The sequence below is a fragment of the Aulonocara sp. 'chitande type north' Nkhata Bay genome, linkage group LG11, assembly GCF_057382095.1.
Source record: "Aulonocara sp. 'chitande type north' Nkhata Bay isolate Kocher_YH1m ecotype deep benthic linkage group LG11, A_spYH_male_GT1.1, whole genome shotgun sequence".
NCBI classification, from domain to species: Eukaryota; Metazoa; Chordata; class Actinopteri; order Cichliformes; family Cichlidae; genus Aulonocara; species Aulonocara sp. 'chitande type north' Nkhata Bay.
The window spans coordinates 805,195-819,257 of NC_141354.1; positions in this window are offsets into that span (position 1 = coordinate 805,195).

A 14,063-nucleotide genomic window follows, 5' to 3' on the forward strand; every position below is an offset into this window, starting at 1 on the left:
CTGCCATTTTTTTCCTATGCAATAGCCCTTCCACCCTTATTTATTATTTATCATACTTTATTACTTTATTACGATGCCCTTGTACACCCCCCCCCACAATGCTTTCTGTAACCCAAACATTGTGTATATACGGTACATAGGGTTCTTATATTGTTTTTGTCTCAGGTCTAACAACTGTGTGTTGACAAAATAATTACACTTGATAGTAAACATAGAAAAAGAACTTGAAAACAGAAAACCACTCACTCTGCCCCCAGCTCCATTCACTCCACCATTCATTCCACACAAAACAGAGATGATCTTAGAGCAGTGAAAGTTGAACAGGCGGCAGCTTGCCTATGATTCTGCTCTACGCCACCATATTTCCAACTAAAAACTTAACCACACTTAATCTATCAAATTAACCCAGCATCAACCAAATACTTCAGAGTAACAAAATTTTGCCTTGTTATGTCATCTATTATGTGTACTTGTAGACAAATATAAATGAGAAGAGAGAAAGAGAGAGAGAGAGAAAAGAGGCAGGCAGGAAGGGAGATAGGGAAAGGAAGAGAAAGGGCAAGAGAAACAGCTGAGAGGAGAGAAAAAAATGGAAAGAAAAAAGGAGACAAACAGGAAAAAATTAATTATGGGTTGACAGTAATAAGAAAAATAAGAGAAAGAGGTGTAGTTACAGAAGACATCAAGAGAGAAAAGACAATGAACAAAAGGAGAGGTTAGAGAGACAGAGAGAGATGGTGAAGGACAGCAGAAGGAAAGAAAAGTGAGGGACAGAATTTGCGGAAGATCCCATTGTCAATCCACCAGAGATCAAGAATGGAAAAAGGAGAAGAAAAAAGGAGAAGAAAGGAAAAAAAGACAGACAGGGAGAGAGAGAGAGAGAAAAAAACAGCGAAAGGGAGAGGGAGAGAGAAACAGAAGGCTGAAGACATGGTAGTGGTAGCTGTGGTTACATCTGACAACCACAACCAGGCTTTCACTGGCTCCTCCCTCTACCTTAGCCCAACTGCAGCAAAACTGTGGTTATGGGTTTGTCTGTGAAGGTTCTCAGTCATCCAGGTCATCGTAGTCAAAGGAGCTTGCAAAGAAAAGCGTCTGGACTTCTTTAAGTTGCTTGAAGACGTTTCACCTCTCATCCGAGAAGCTTCTTCAGTTCTAAGGTCAAATGGTGGAGAGTCCCAGATATAAACCTAGTGGGAGTGACCCCCCACAGAGGGACAAAAGGACCCCCTGATGATCCTCTAATCGCCTGAGCCAAGGTGGGAAACTGGGCGTGGGTCCCAATCAGCCAGAGTTTCGGGTGTGTTCATTGTGAAACCTGGCCCCACCTTATCATGCGAATTCCTGAGGTCAGATGGCCAGGATGTGAGTGGGCGTTAAGGCGTCTGGGAAGGGATCTCAAAACTGGATTATAGATGGCAGAGAGTTGGTGTCGTAAACCCCCGCCTCTGTTCAAAGATGGTCGCTCACAGTGGACATAGATGGCTTCTTTCACTCCTCTTTCAAACCATCTGTCCTCTCTGTCCAAAATGTGAACATTGGCATCCTCGAAAGAGTGTCCTTTATCCTTAAGATGCAGATGGACTGCTGAGTCTTGTCCTGTGGAGGTGGCTCTTCTGTGTTGTGCCATGCGCTTGTGAAGTGGCTGTTTGGTCTCTCCAATGTAGAGGTCTGAGCATTCCTCGCTGCACTGTACAGCATACACCACATTGTTAAGTTTGTGTTTTAGCGTTTTGTCTTTCGGGTGAACCAGTTTCTGTCTGAGCGTGTTGCTCGGTCTGAAATACACATACATGCTTGGAGAAAACTCTCCTGAGTTTCTCTGATACACCGGCTACATAGGGGATGACAATGTTGTTGCGTCTGTCCTTCTTATCCTCCCTCGCTGGTGTCTGGTCTTCTTTTCTGTGCCTCTTTACTGACTTTAAGAACACCCATTTAGGATAGCCGCATGTTTTGAGTGCTTCCTTTACATGTGTGTGTTCCTTCTTTTTTCCTTCAGGCTTAGAGGGAACATGTTCTGCCCGGTGGTGTAGGGTCCTGATTACTCCAAGTTTGTGTTCCAAAGGGTGATGGGAGTCAAAGAGGAGGTACTGGTCCGTGTGTGTGGGCTTCCGGTAAACTTCGATGTTGAGTTTGCCGTTCTCTTCAATGTGCACAGCGCAGTCCAGGAAAGGCAGACAGTTGTCCTTTGTGTCTTCCCTGGTGAACTTGATGTTTTTATCCATAGCGTTAATGTGCGCAGTGAAGGATTCCACTTCTTGTGTCTTGATTTTGACCCAGGTGTCGTCCACATATCTGTACCAGTGGCTGGGTACTCTTCCTTTGAAAGAGCCAAGAGCCTTCCTTTTCACTTCCTCCATGTAAAGGTTGGCTACAATAGGTGACACGGGGGAGCCCATGGCACAGCCATGTTTTTGTCTGTAAAAGCCTTCGTTATGGGTTTAAAAATCATACTCCGGGTTGCGCTCTACCTTTACGCTGCTGATTTCATTAGTTGGGAGGCCAAAGAGAAGTTGAAGACAGGGACCAGTGGTGGGAGATGTTGTTACATCTGACAAACAGAACCGTGCCACATTAGGATTTTTCAAATGGAGGACTTTGGATAGATAGCTGGGTGCTAAATTGTTTAGAATTTTAAAAGTAAGCAAAGCACATAGTTCGCGGTCTATCTTGCGTGCTGCACAATAGCATTTAATATTTAGTATCTACTGTTATCTACTGCTAGCTAGTTTATTGTAATGGTGCTGTATTTATTATGTTGCTCTTTCTTTGTTTGCTTTCTCTTCTATTTTTTTTCTCCATACAGGTGGATCCAGGTGTTTTTGTTTGTTTTTCTTTCTTCCTTCCCCCCTTTCTTACCATCTCTTCTCCCCTCTGTTTTTCTTTCTCTCCCTCTCTTTCTTTCATTCTTTCTCCCTGTCCTATCCTCCAGTCATGTCTGTCCTGTTTGTAGCAACCAAAAATGAAATAAATACATAATTATAATAAAGGTCAATCAAATGGACCAATATGGCAAGGCCATGATGATCCACTTGGTAAAATAAATCCGCTTGGCATCTTTATTGATCTTAAGACAACAATTCTGATGGCTAAAGATTCAAACGGGACAAAAAAAAAAAAAAAGTAAGAATTTTTTAACAGGAAGCCAACCGGAACCGGAGTGATGTGATCATAGATTCTAGTACCACTTAAGAGACGCACAGCTGCATTTTGAACTAACTGGAGCCGGTAAACAGAATCGTGTTCGAGGCCCAAGTAGAGGGAGTTACAGTAGTCAAATCTGGGAGTGATAAATGTGTGAATATGCTTTTTGAGGTCCTTCAAAGGAAGGTACGGCTTTGCTTTAGATATCAGGCACAACTGGTAAAAACTGTTTTTTGTTTTTTTTTTACCACAGTGGAGACCTGTTTCTCAAGTTTAAATGAGCTTTGCAGGAACACTTCAGAAACACAGGTTTCTGACGGTGGGCAAGAGATGGCTAGCAAGAGGACCTAGGGCATCAGCTAACTAGTCCTGCGGAGTGTGACTATGAAAAACTATGACTTCTGTCTTATTCTCGTTCAGTGTAAGAAAAGTATGTGATAACTAAATTTTAGCCTCATGGAGACAGTTGAACAGAGGTTGCAAAGAAGCAAAGACATCAGATGTCAAAGGAGAATAAATTTGGATATCATCACCGTAACAGTGGAAGGAGATGATATATTTTTTAAAAATTATTCTCAATGGCAGCATATACAAGAAGAAAAGAGCTGGACCGAGCACAGACCCTTGAGGCACACCACAGTAAATAGAGGCAGAGGCCGAGGAGTGTTGCCCCATGGCAACAGAGAATGACCTCTCAGAGTGATACGATTTAAACCACAACAACAACAACAACAAAAAAAGGAAAAAAAGATTTAAACCAGAATAAAACTATGCCTTTAAGACCAACAACATGTTCCAATCTAGATAAAAGAATGTTTTGGTCAACCGTGTCAAAAGCAGCAGTAAAGTCTAGTACAACTAAAACCGTGGAATAGCCTGAGTCAGCGGTTAACAGAAGATAATTTAAAAAAACTCCAAGTAATGCTGTCTCAGTACTGTGGTGAGGTTTAAAACCAGGCTGAAATTTTTTGTTGATGCTATTTGCATCTGAAGGTCTAAAGTTTTAAAAGTTATTTTAAAACTACTTTTTTCCAATATTTTGGATATAAAAGGGAGTTTGGAGATTGGCCTGTAGTTAGTGAGAGGTTGATAAGCAGTTAATGAGACACTTGACATCTTGAGGAATAGGAACAAGTCCAGCAAGATTTCTGTATTTGTCTCTGCTTTGCTGATCATTCACTAGCGGCATGTGATTATATTTTTTCTTTATCTTGCCAGCTTGTGCTACGTAATGTTTGCTCTAAGAGAGCCTCTTGGAGACATTAATGATGACCCAACGTTTCTTCTAACAAGCAAGAATATTTTGTGTCATGGTCCTGAATCTGGTGAGTCAGTGTTTGTGTTTTTGATTATTGATATTCTTTGTTTCAGTTAGTTTCTGGTTATACTTTTAGATCTTAGGTTTTTGTTACTTTGCCTCACGTGTGTTCCATGTGTCACATCGAATATGTTTTCTTGTCTGTTCTTTCCCAGTTTCTAAGCTCATGCATCTCCTGTGTCAGTCGTGTCTCCATGTCACAATTTGTTACTCTTGTCTCTGTGCTCCATGTTCGCCCTGTTTTCCTGTTTTATTACGACAGTCTCATGTCCTGTGTTCACTGTTTTCAGTTTTGCTTCCACCCTGTCTCATTTTGTCAGAGTATTCCCAATTGTGTGTCCCTCCTGTTTCCCATTCCATTGTTACTCCCCGGTGTAATTAAGCCCTTTTCCTCTGTCCATTGTCACGTTGTTACATCATGTCTCTGTGATTTCCCCTGTCTTCTTGTCTCTGTTTCTAGTTTTGGTTATGTTTTCTTGTATTGAGTTTTTCACAGCTATTAAAGCTGCCTGCTACAGTTAAACTTTTTGGTTCGAGTCCTGCATTTGGGTCTTCCTGCCATACCACTAGTCATGACATTGCTGTTGGGAAGTTCAAGACATGAATTCAGGAGGCTGAAAGGTCACCCTGCCACCTATTACAACATGTAAATTCTTAACTTACTGAGATATACAGTATACAATCTGAAGGGGAGTATGTTTTTAATGAATGAGATGTTACATCAGAAGAACCATGTGAAATTACTGATCTTAGACGTGAAGGATAAGATGAAGATGAATGAAACAGTCGGAAGATAAATGGGGAGTAACCATGGAGAGCTGACAATATGTCTAAATCCTATCAGCTGGGAGCACATTCCACTGATTGATTTGGTCTGTCTGCCCTATTTGCTTTGATGGGAAGAGTTCTGGCCTGGTGAATCCACTTCATCACTTTTTTCCTGGGAAAATACAGAATGTCTGCTGAGAAAGAAAGACAAAAATAGACTATTTTAGGAAAACTCTACATTTCCCGTGATGGAGACAGATCTCCATGCTGCTGTCTGTTCCTCCTCTGGGCTGAATGCTTGAAATGACAGCTTATCCAACGGCCACTGACAAGGATGACATGCCCTCACATATACTTGTATGTTATCTTGGCTCTTGTTATCATGTTGAGAAATCTTCCCGATGCTGTCAGTCATGGTTTTATGCCATGCCCACACAGATAAAGCTATGCCAAATAGTCCGAACATTTATTCAGTTTAATCCTCTACAGCAGGGGTGTCAAACTCCAGGCCTCGAGGGCTGGTGTCCTGCAGGTTTTAGATCTCACCCTGGGTCAACACACCTGAAACAAATGATTAGTTCATTACCATAACTTAACAAGCATGACATTTATATGTGTCTACAAAGTACACATAATAGATGGCAACAAGGCAAAATTTTGTTACTCTGAAGTATTTGGTTGATGCTGGGTTAATTTGATAGATTAAGTGTGGTTAAGTTTTTAGTTGGAAATATGGTGGCGTAGAGCAGAATCATAGGCAAGCTGCCGCCTGTTCAACTTTCACTGCTCCATCTCCGTTTTGTGTGGAAACAGGGCTACCATTAGCAAGTAGACGAATAGTCTCACTTGTCATTACAAAAAATTTGTTTTCCTTTCCTACCATGTGAAAGAAATTTTAGGCAACATATGATGTGAGAAACTTTTAAAAACTTGTTTATCATGGTAGTAATGAATGCTTTGATGATGAAGCGGCGAATTTTAGGATTGATTATTAAATTCTGGCTCTTTACTCATTTACTTATGAGTGCAAAGATAATTACATCAATAATACCAGGTAATTATATATCATTATTATTATAATTATTTTTACTATTGAAATATAGTGAACTGTGAATAAAGCCTTTACCTATCCTTAAAGATGGTTCAAATAAAAATGGCTGTCCTTGTTTGTCTGTGTGTTCTAACACTGAATGTCTGCATCTGTATGTAGTCTGTGTCATATTTACTCCCCCAGGTCATATGAAAGGTGTCTGGATTGGTGTTTGAGAATAGTACACTGCACTTAGGTCTGTATTTATATTAAATATTAAATCCAATTTAAATACAAAATTACCATATGAAATATTAAGTGACATAAATATTTAATGTGAGCCCTTTACCCATGGCCTGGCATTCATTATTACGTAGTGCCAGATTTTAACAGGGAATTTCCCTTGAGACTGTGTTCACAGGGATCCGTACTCATTATGTGAAGCAGCAGGGGACGCTGTTGCTCTGCACTCCTTTCGACAGTGCCTCCAAAAATTGAAAGAAAATAGAGGAGATGAACTGAGAGACAAGTCTGAGTAAAAAACTTGCATGCTTTGCAAAGTCACAATAACTGTTATGCTAACTCTCTGACTGATGATGGATTTTTCAACGACTGAATGAAAGAAGTTACATGTATTGTATTATCTGTTTTATGTGAATTAAAATAAGCTGGAGTGAAGTCTAACTTTACAGAACAAATAGGTGCAGAAGAGAAAATATGAACTAGACTCTTTCCTGGTAACTCCTCTACAGAACCTTCAGCATTTCTATTCCCATTTCTGCCACTTGGGGTCAGGCTCACACTATGAGATGACACCTTTAAGACACAGTTTATGTTATTTAAATGACAGTTTTTAGAGGGAGAAGTGCCTGACTGTTTCTGTTTGGTTCTCTCTATGATTGATCCCTTCAGCACACAGCCCTGGCGTTTATTGTCTTGCCATATTACAGTATGAGGGGATTTCCACCTAAACCTTTGCACTGTAGTGGCTTCAAATGAAACTGGATGTACTTCTCAATACACTGTCTTTACAAAAAATTAAATCCATTATTTAGTAACAGTTGACTTGTTAGAATTGAATTAAAATAAAAGCAGATGTTTCACAAAAGAAATATAAATAAAGAAAAGACAATACGAAATGCAAAAAAAGAGAAACTGTGGGGTGAAGAAATTGGCTTTATTGAGTGCTGCGGAGGTGTCCAGGGTTAGAGATGCATAGGCATGCAACCCCTCTGAGGAAAGTCAGGGAGGAACATTAATCATTGGGAAACATCTGTTCATTCTGCTGCTTTAAAGTTCTGTCAAAGAACTTGGACTCCCCCCACCATCCCAGCCCCAAACCATCTACTCACAGAAAACTTGTCTTCTGTTAAGCATGGACAGGCAGAGTGAAACATCAGAGCTAGTCTCCACTAAGCACTGACTTCAATTTGATTTCTATTCGATTCTTTTTTAAACAAACAATACACATGAATAGAGGAAAAGGTTGCAGTACATAAATAAGTTCTGTTATCGCTGGGGCCATAAGTTTCATGGGCAGACTTGCACATCATGGGGCAAACTGCTGGGCATTCTTTTGTGATGCATGGTTAAAAGCAAACTTCAAACTGCGGTATGAAAAGGGGGGAAAAAAACCCAATACGCTTGGACACTGCTAGCACGGGCGCCCACACAAACGCAAAGCAGGAGATGAAGCATCACTGAATATGTTTCCAAACCAACTTCATTCTAAGCCAAAGACTGCACAAGTGCCAAGGTAGGTCTCCCCAGCATAATTGGTTTTCCCTTTGTCGGGAGCACACACTGGGCTCTTCAAATCACGGACAAACAGTAGCCCACATTCTTGATTTTTAGTTCACAAACACTTGTTGTAATGACTAACTATTCCTGACATTTCGGAGATGTTAGCTCTTTATACAGTAAAGTTACAGCGGGATACAAACAATATCAGGCTGATCCTGCCACGATTTGTTCCCACGGTTCAAATCGCGGACTAACATTATCCCACCGTTGTTTATGTTTTTGAACCCATTTTGCACAGAGAGGCATTTTTTGAAAAATGTATTGATAGCAATGTTGAATATTACACAGGGAAAAAAAACAACTACACGTAAAATAATTACACTGTGACGCCTCTGCCTTTCTAAATGGAGGGACAGTAACTGCGTGTGTATATGTAAGCATGTAAAAACTGAAGATAGTCAGATTAACAGTAACAGTATTTTGTCTCTTATCTGCCATTCTGCAATTCATCTCTGTCATGGGCTGGGTCTGTGACCCAGTGTTTGAGTTCTTATATATTTTGGTATTCATTTGTGCCCTAGTTTAGTTCATCTAGTTAATTTCGAGGTTGCTGTTTAGTCCTTTGTTTCTTAGTTGTTTATGTCATCTCCTCCTGTATTCAGTCTCCCTGATCCGTGTGTCTACCTCGTCATGTCTGTGTAGTCAGTGTTGGGGAGTAACGGAATACATGTACCGCCGTTACGTATTTAAAATACAAAATATGAGTAACTGTATTCCTGTCACGGTTCTGGGTCAGTTTCCACCCAGTATTTTGAGTTTATTATGTTTTGGTTTAATTTTGCATCAGGGATTGTTTTCTTGTTCTCTTGTTGTGTTAATGATGATGATTATGATGTTTATTATTAGAGTTTCATGTTTCTGTTAGTGTTTAGGATTTGTTCTTTGGTTGTGTCTGCTTAGTATATGTCTAGTTCCATGTGTCATTTTCTGTCTGTCTCTCAATGTCGAGTCTGCGTCTTAGTGTGATGGTTTCTTGTTCCTGTTTTATTGTGAAGGTCTGCATCTCATGTGAGTGTGTTCAGTTTTACCTCTCGTCTCATTAATGACTCCCAGCTGTGTCTCCCACCTGTGTGTAATCTCCCTGTGATTCTCTGAGTGTATTTAAGTCGTGTCTTCTGTGTTTGTAGTTGCTGGTCCGTCTGCGTATCCACCATGTTTCATCCGTGTGTTCACTGCCGTCATCATCATGTACCATCGTCTTCCTTCCTTCCTTCCTTCCTTCCTTCCTTCCTTCCTTCCTTCCTTCCTTCCTTTATGTTCAGGTTCGTGTTTGTGCTCAGTAGTTAGTTTGTTCCCAGTTTAGTTTAGTCATTGCTCCGTTCGCCGTTTGTCCATTTCCTTTTTGTGTTTAATAAACCACCCTCACACCTGTGCCTGCGTTTGGATCCTCCTTTATTTTCCACACGGCTCATCTCACTCGCCGTGACAATTCCCCTACAGTTACCATTTAAAAAGGTGGTATTTAGAATACAGTTACTTTGTTGAAATAAATGGATAACACGGTGGTATTTATATATATGTATATATTGTACTATTCTTAGTTAGCGTATTGTCTGTCTTGTCTTAATGTTGGTTTAAAATGGAGCACTGTAACAAAAAAAAATTTCCCCCAGGGATCAATAAAGTATTCTGATTCTGATTCTGATATTTTCCTGTTTCATATTGTCTCAGGTCAGGACTGTTTTGGTTTTGTTTGACAGCTACAGTATGTTCTGTTGTTCCAGGCTGCAGCGTTACGGTTGCCATGGTTACAGGATGACGCGCGCTCCCTGGGACTGTTTCCTGGGTGAGAGAGCGCCTTTTTGTTGTTGTGCTAAGCTAATAGGCAGAATGCTACAGGTATAACCCTAAAGACTGTAGCCTCACGGGCAGTGTAGTCCGTGCTGCAGGGAGAATGGACTGCCATACCCGTTATGTGTCTGTGAGCGTGAGGAGGGAGAAAAAGGAGAATTGAAAAGTACGAGCTGTCATCGAGCAGAAACGGGAGCTGGAAGGATGTAAATATATTAATAACCACTGCAGCCAAGAAGAGTGCCTGATGAGCCCAGTTGCAAGTAAGCTATTAAGACTCGACTGTACACTGTGTTCGTGTTTTCCTCTGAAACAATAAGCTCCTTTGGAGCAGCCTTTCACCGCCTCTCTCTGTCTCTGGCTAACAAAGTTGACCCAGACAACAAAGTAAAGCCAGTTTTCGGCTACGAACCCGACGTATTAGCAAGAGGTCCTTTTGCTACGGTTCGGAGCCGCGGACCTTCAGTAATAGTAATACATCACACAGCAATAGTACATTCATGTAGTTGTAAAAAGCATGATAATATATTAAGTAATCTCATTGAGTAACGGAATACGTTAAATACATTTTGGGGCATGTATTCTGTAATCTGTAGTGGAATACATTTTAAAAGTAACCTTCCCAACACTGTGTGTTGTTATGTTCAGTTCAGGTCACGTCTAATCCCCATGTTTCCTGTTTTACTTTGAAAGTCTGTGTCTAATTTCAGTATATGTAGTTCCACTTTCCCTGTCCTGTCATTAGGTTCATGTGTATCAGCTGTTCCCCCTCATGTGTTTCCACTTCCCTTGATCATCCCTTATGTGTATTTAGTCTCTGTGTTTCATTCAGTCTGTGTCATGTCGTCTGTGTTCCCACCCTCCATGTTTTCACAGCCAGTCTTTGCAGTCATTGTCATAGTTCTCTGGGTCTCCATAATTTATCACAGTATTAGTTTCCCAGTTTAGCTATAGTTTAGTCACTGTATTTCTGCTTTGTTTGAACTCTGTGTCATCAGCCATAATAAAGGCTTGCTTTCAGTTTAAGTTCACTCCCGTCTACTCAGTTGTGTACGCACCTGGGTCCACCACACACACCACTGCACGGCCTGTCTCCACAGACTGTGACAGTACGGCGCAACCATGCCGGACCCAGCGACACAAGAGAAGGAGATCACCCGGACAGTGGAGTCGCTATGCGGCAAATGGCTGCAGTGTTCCAGAGAGGAGGAACGGGAAAAGTTAGCTCGCCAAGTAGGGGTATGCGTGTCCGTATTCCCCTGCTCGCAACAGCCGCTGCCCTTCGTGCGTGCTTCGTCGCCAGAGCCATGCTGTTGCGCTGTTTCTCCGCTGCCTTGGGAGCCAGAAGCAGTCAGAGTCGGAACGGTGAGACTCGCTGCCGACACACAGTTGGCTCACGCTTCATCGGCTTCCGCATCTTCGCCACCGCCTGACTGCACTACGCAGGAGGAGCTCTCGCCAGCCGCCCCGCCTCGAACCGGCCGCCCACCCTCCTGCTACCTTTCTATCATGGATGTGGTCGGAGGACAAGGAGCCGGTCGCCATGGAAAGTCACGTCTTGTCCACGGCCGCTTCAAAGAGGAAGCGGCGTTCACGCCGCCGCGCATCACTATGGCATGTCTCGCCCTCCACAGTGCGACAGGAAGCTGCTGTGGAGATCATAGACTTGGACCTTGTTGAGCGGCAGTGGGCCGCATGTGCTCAACTAGAGGAGGAGGTCCAGTGGAAGCTGTGGCTCACTCCTAACTATGAGGAGGTTTTCCACAGTACACGCCTGGCTCTTGGGGGCCCCCGGAGTTTCTAGGAGCTCCCACCTACCGCTCCGCCAACACTCGCCTCCCCAGCCTCTGTGACGCTGCAAGAGGCTCCACCGTCTATTTCAACGAGGTCCACAGCCAAGAAAAAGCGGCGTTCGCATCGCCGTCACACCGCCCAGCACTTGGAGGTGAGTGAAGGTGTTCTGTCAACCAAGCCACAGTCTAGAAACATTTCTTCTCAATCAGTCATGAATAATTCACTCAATCTTGTAGGGACCTCAGAATCTACACATAGACTGAAAGAGACTTCCACTGATTCTCATGTTAATAGCGTGAGTAGTGGGATGGAGGTGCTTCCTTTTGTGTCTTCATCAGACAAGTTCAGACAAGTCTGAGCTGTCTGTGGCAAATATCTTCCTTCCTGAGTCGGCTCTGCTCCTCCGCCAGTCACTTAATGAAGGTAATGATAGTATAACTCAGTCACTGGTGAAGGTCATGTCTGAAGACCATGTTCAAAATAAAGGTTCAAATGTACCAGAGCTGACCGGCTCCCAAGCCACACCCTTCATCAATGGGCCAACAGGTGTGTCGGTGTCGGAGCCAGACCTCAAGAACTGTGTTTTCCCATCTCCGGGGCCCTCTGAAGCCACTGTAAGCAAGGATATTGCAGAAGTGGCAAATCATGAATTAAAGTGTGACATGACTAGTGATCCTGTTTTCCCAGCTACTCGTGTTTCATGAACTGAAAACTGTAAACGCTGATCATGAACTCATGTTAATTCATCAAGATGAAAACATAACTGCAGATCATGGCCCTTGAGGGCCCGAGGAGCCCGTCCAGCCTCAAGTCTCATCAGCTGGAGGGCCTGAGGTGTCACGGTTCTGGGTCCGTTGGACCCAGTATTTTGAGTTTATTATGTTTTGGTGTAATTTTGCATCATGGATTGTTTTCTTGTTCTCTTGTTGTGGTTGTGATGATTATTATTAGAGTTTCATGTTTTTGTTATCCATGTTTTAGGTATTGTGGTTTCATGTATAGTTCAGTTCCATGTGTCATTTTCTGTCTCTGTGTTGAGTCCGTGTCTCTGAGTTGTGATTCATGTTTCCTGTTTTATTGTGAAAGTCTGTCTTATGTTAGTGTGTGCAGCTTTGTTCCCCCCGTCTCGTTAGCCCTGATCTCCCCCAGCTGTGTCTCCCTTCTGTGGCCCATTCCCTCATTACTACCCTGTGTATTTAAGCCCTGTGTTTTCCCATGCTCGGTGTCGCGTCGTACCCTCAGACCCTGCCTGTGTGTTCTAGTTAGTGTTTTCATGTTTGGTTTCTGTTTTGTTGGTGCCAACAATAAAGCTGTGGTTTTCAGTTATATTTCCGTCTCAGAGTCCTGCACTTGGATCCACATCTCCACCTCCCCGCACACAGAGCCCTGACAGAACGACGCGACCATAAGATGGATCCAGCGGACTCACTTTTTGCCTCAGAGGGAAAGTACCTCGCACAGTTGTGGGATTATTGCTGGCGCATAATTCACGCTGTGGATAACTACAAGAGGCTTCCAGAGGTAGTGTTTCTAGACAACTTCTTGTCATCCCCTACCTTCACCATAACCTTTCTGGACATTAACGGATTAAAAACAATAGTAACAGCTCTGAGAGCCAGTTTTTGTTTTGAACTGTTTGGCATGGGCGGCCCAGGGAAGGAGGATTCAGCTGCTCTCCTGGAGGCCCTCGCCACTTGGTGCTCTCGACGTCAGCAGTATGTTTTGCCAAGGTTCATTGCCAAGTCGTTCGATCCACCTTTAAAGAAGAAATGCAACCCTCACCATCATCATCCAACCACACTTCCATTCTCTCCTGTGGTACGGACTGAAGCAGTTGTCATTTTCACACCACAGCAGGAGCAGCCACAGCAGAATTTCTCCAAGCCGCCTTCAGCTCAGTTAGCTGCCCAGCAGCCGCCTTCAGCTCAGTTAGCTGCCCAGCAGCCGCCTTCAGCTCAGTTAGCTGCCCAGCAGCCGCCTTCAGCTCAGTTAGCTGCCCAGCAGCCGCCTTCAGCTCAGTGTCCAGTGTTTCCTGCCCAGCAGCCGCCTTCAGCTCAGTGTCCAGTGTTTCCTGCCCAGCAGCCGCCTTCAGCTCAGTGTCCAGTGTTTCCTGCTCAGCAGCCGCCTTCAGCTCAGTGTCCAGTGTTTCCTGCTCAGCAGCCGCCTGTAGCCCAGTCACCAACTCCACCACCATCACTTTCATCTCAAGTTCAGTCACCCATAGCTCAGTCTTCACCCCCGCTATCCATAGCTCAGGCTCTACCACAATCAGACTTTCTCCAAACCTTGTTACAGTCCATAGCCCAGTCAGTAGCACAGTTAGTGGAGGAATCATTAGCTTTGTCATCTGCTAAGTCAGCCACTCATCTTCACCCTCAGTCAGAGGTCCCTATTGCCTCTGGCCCTGCATCT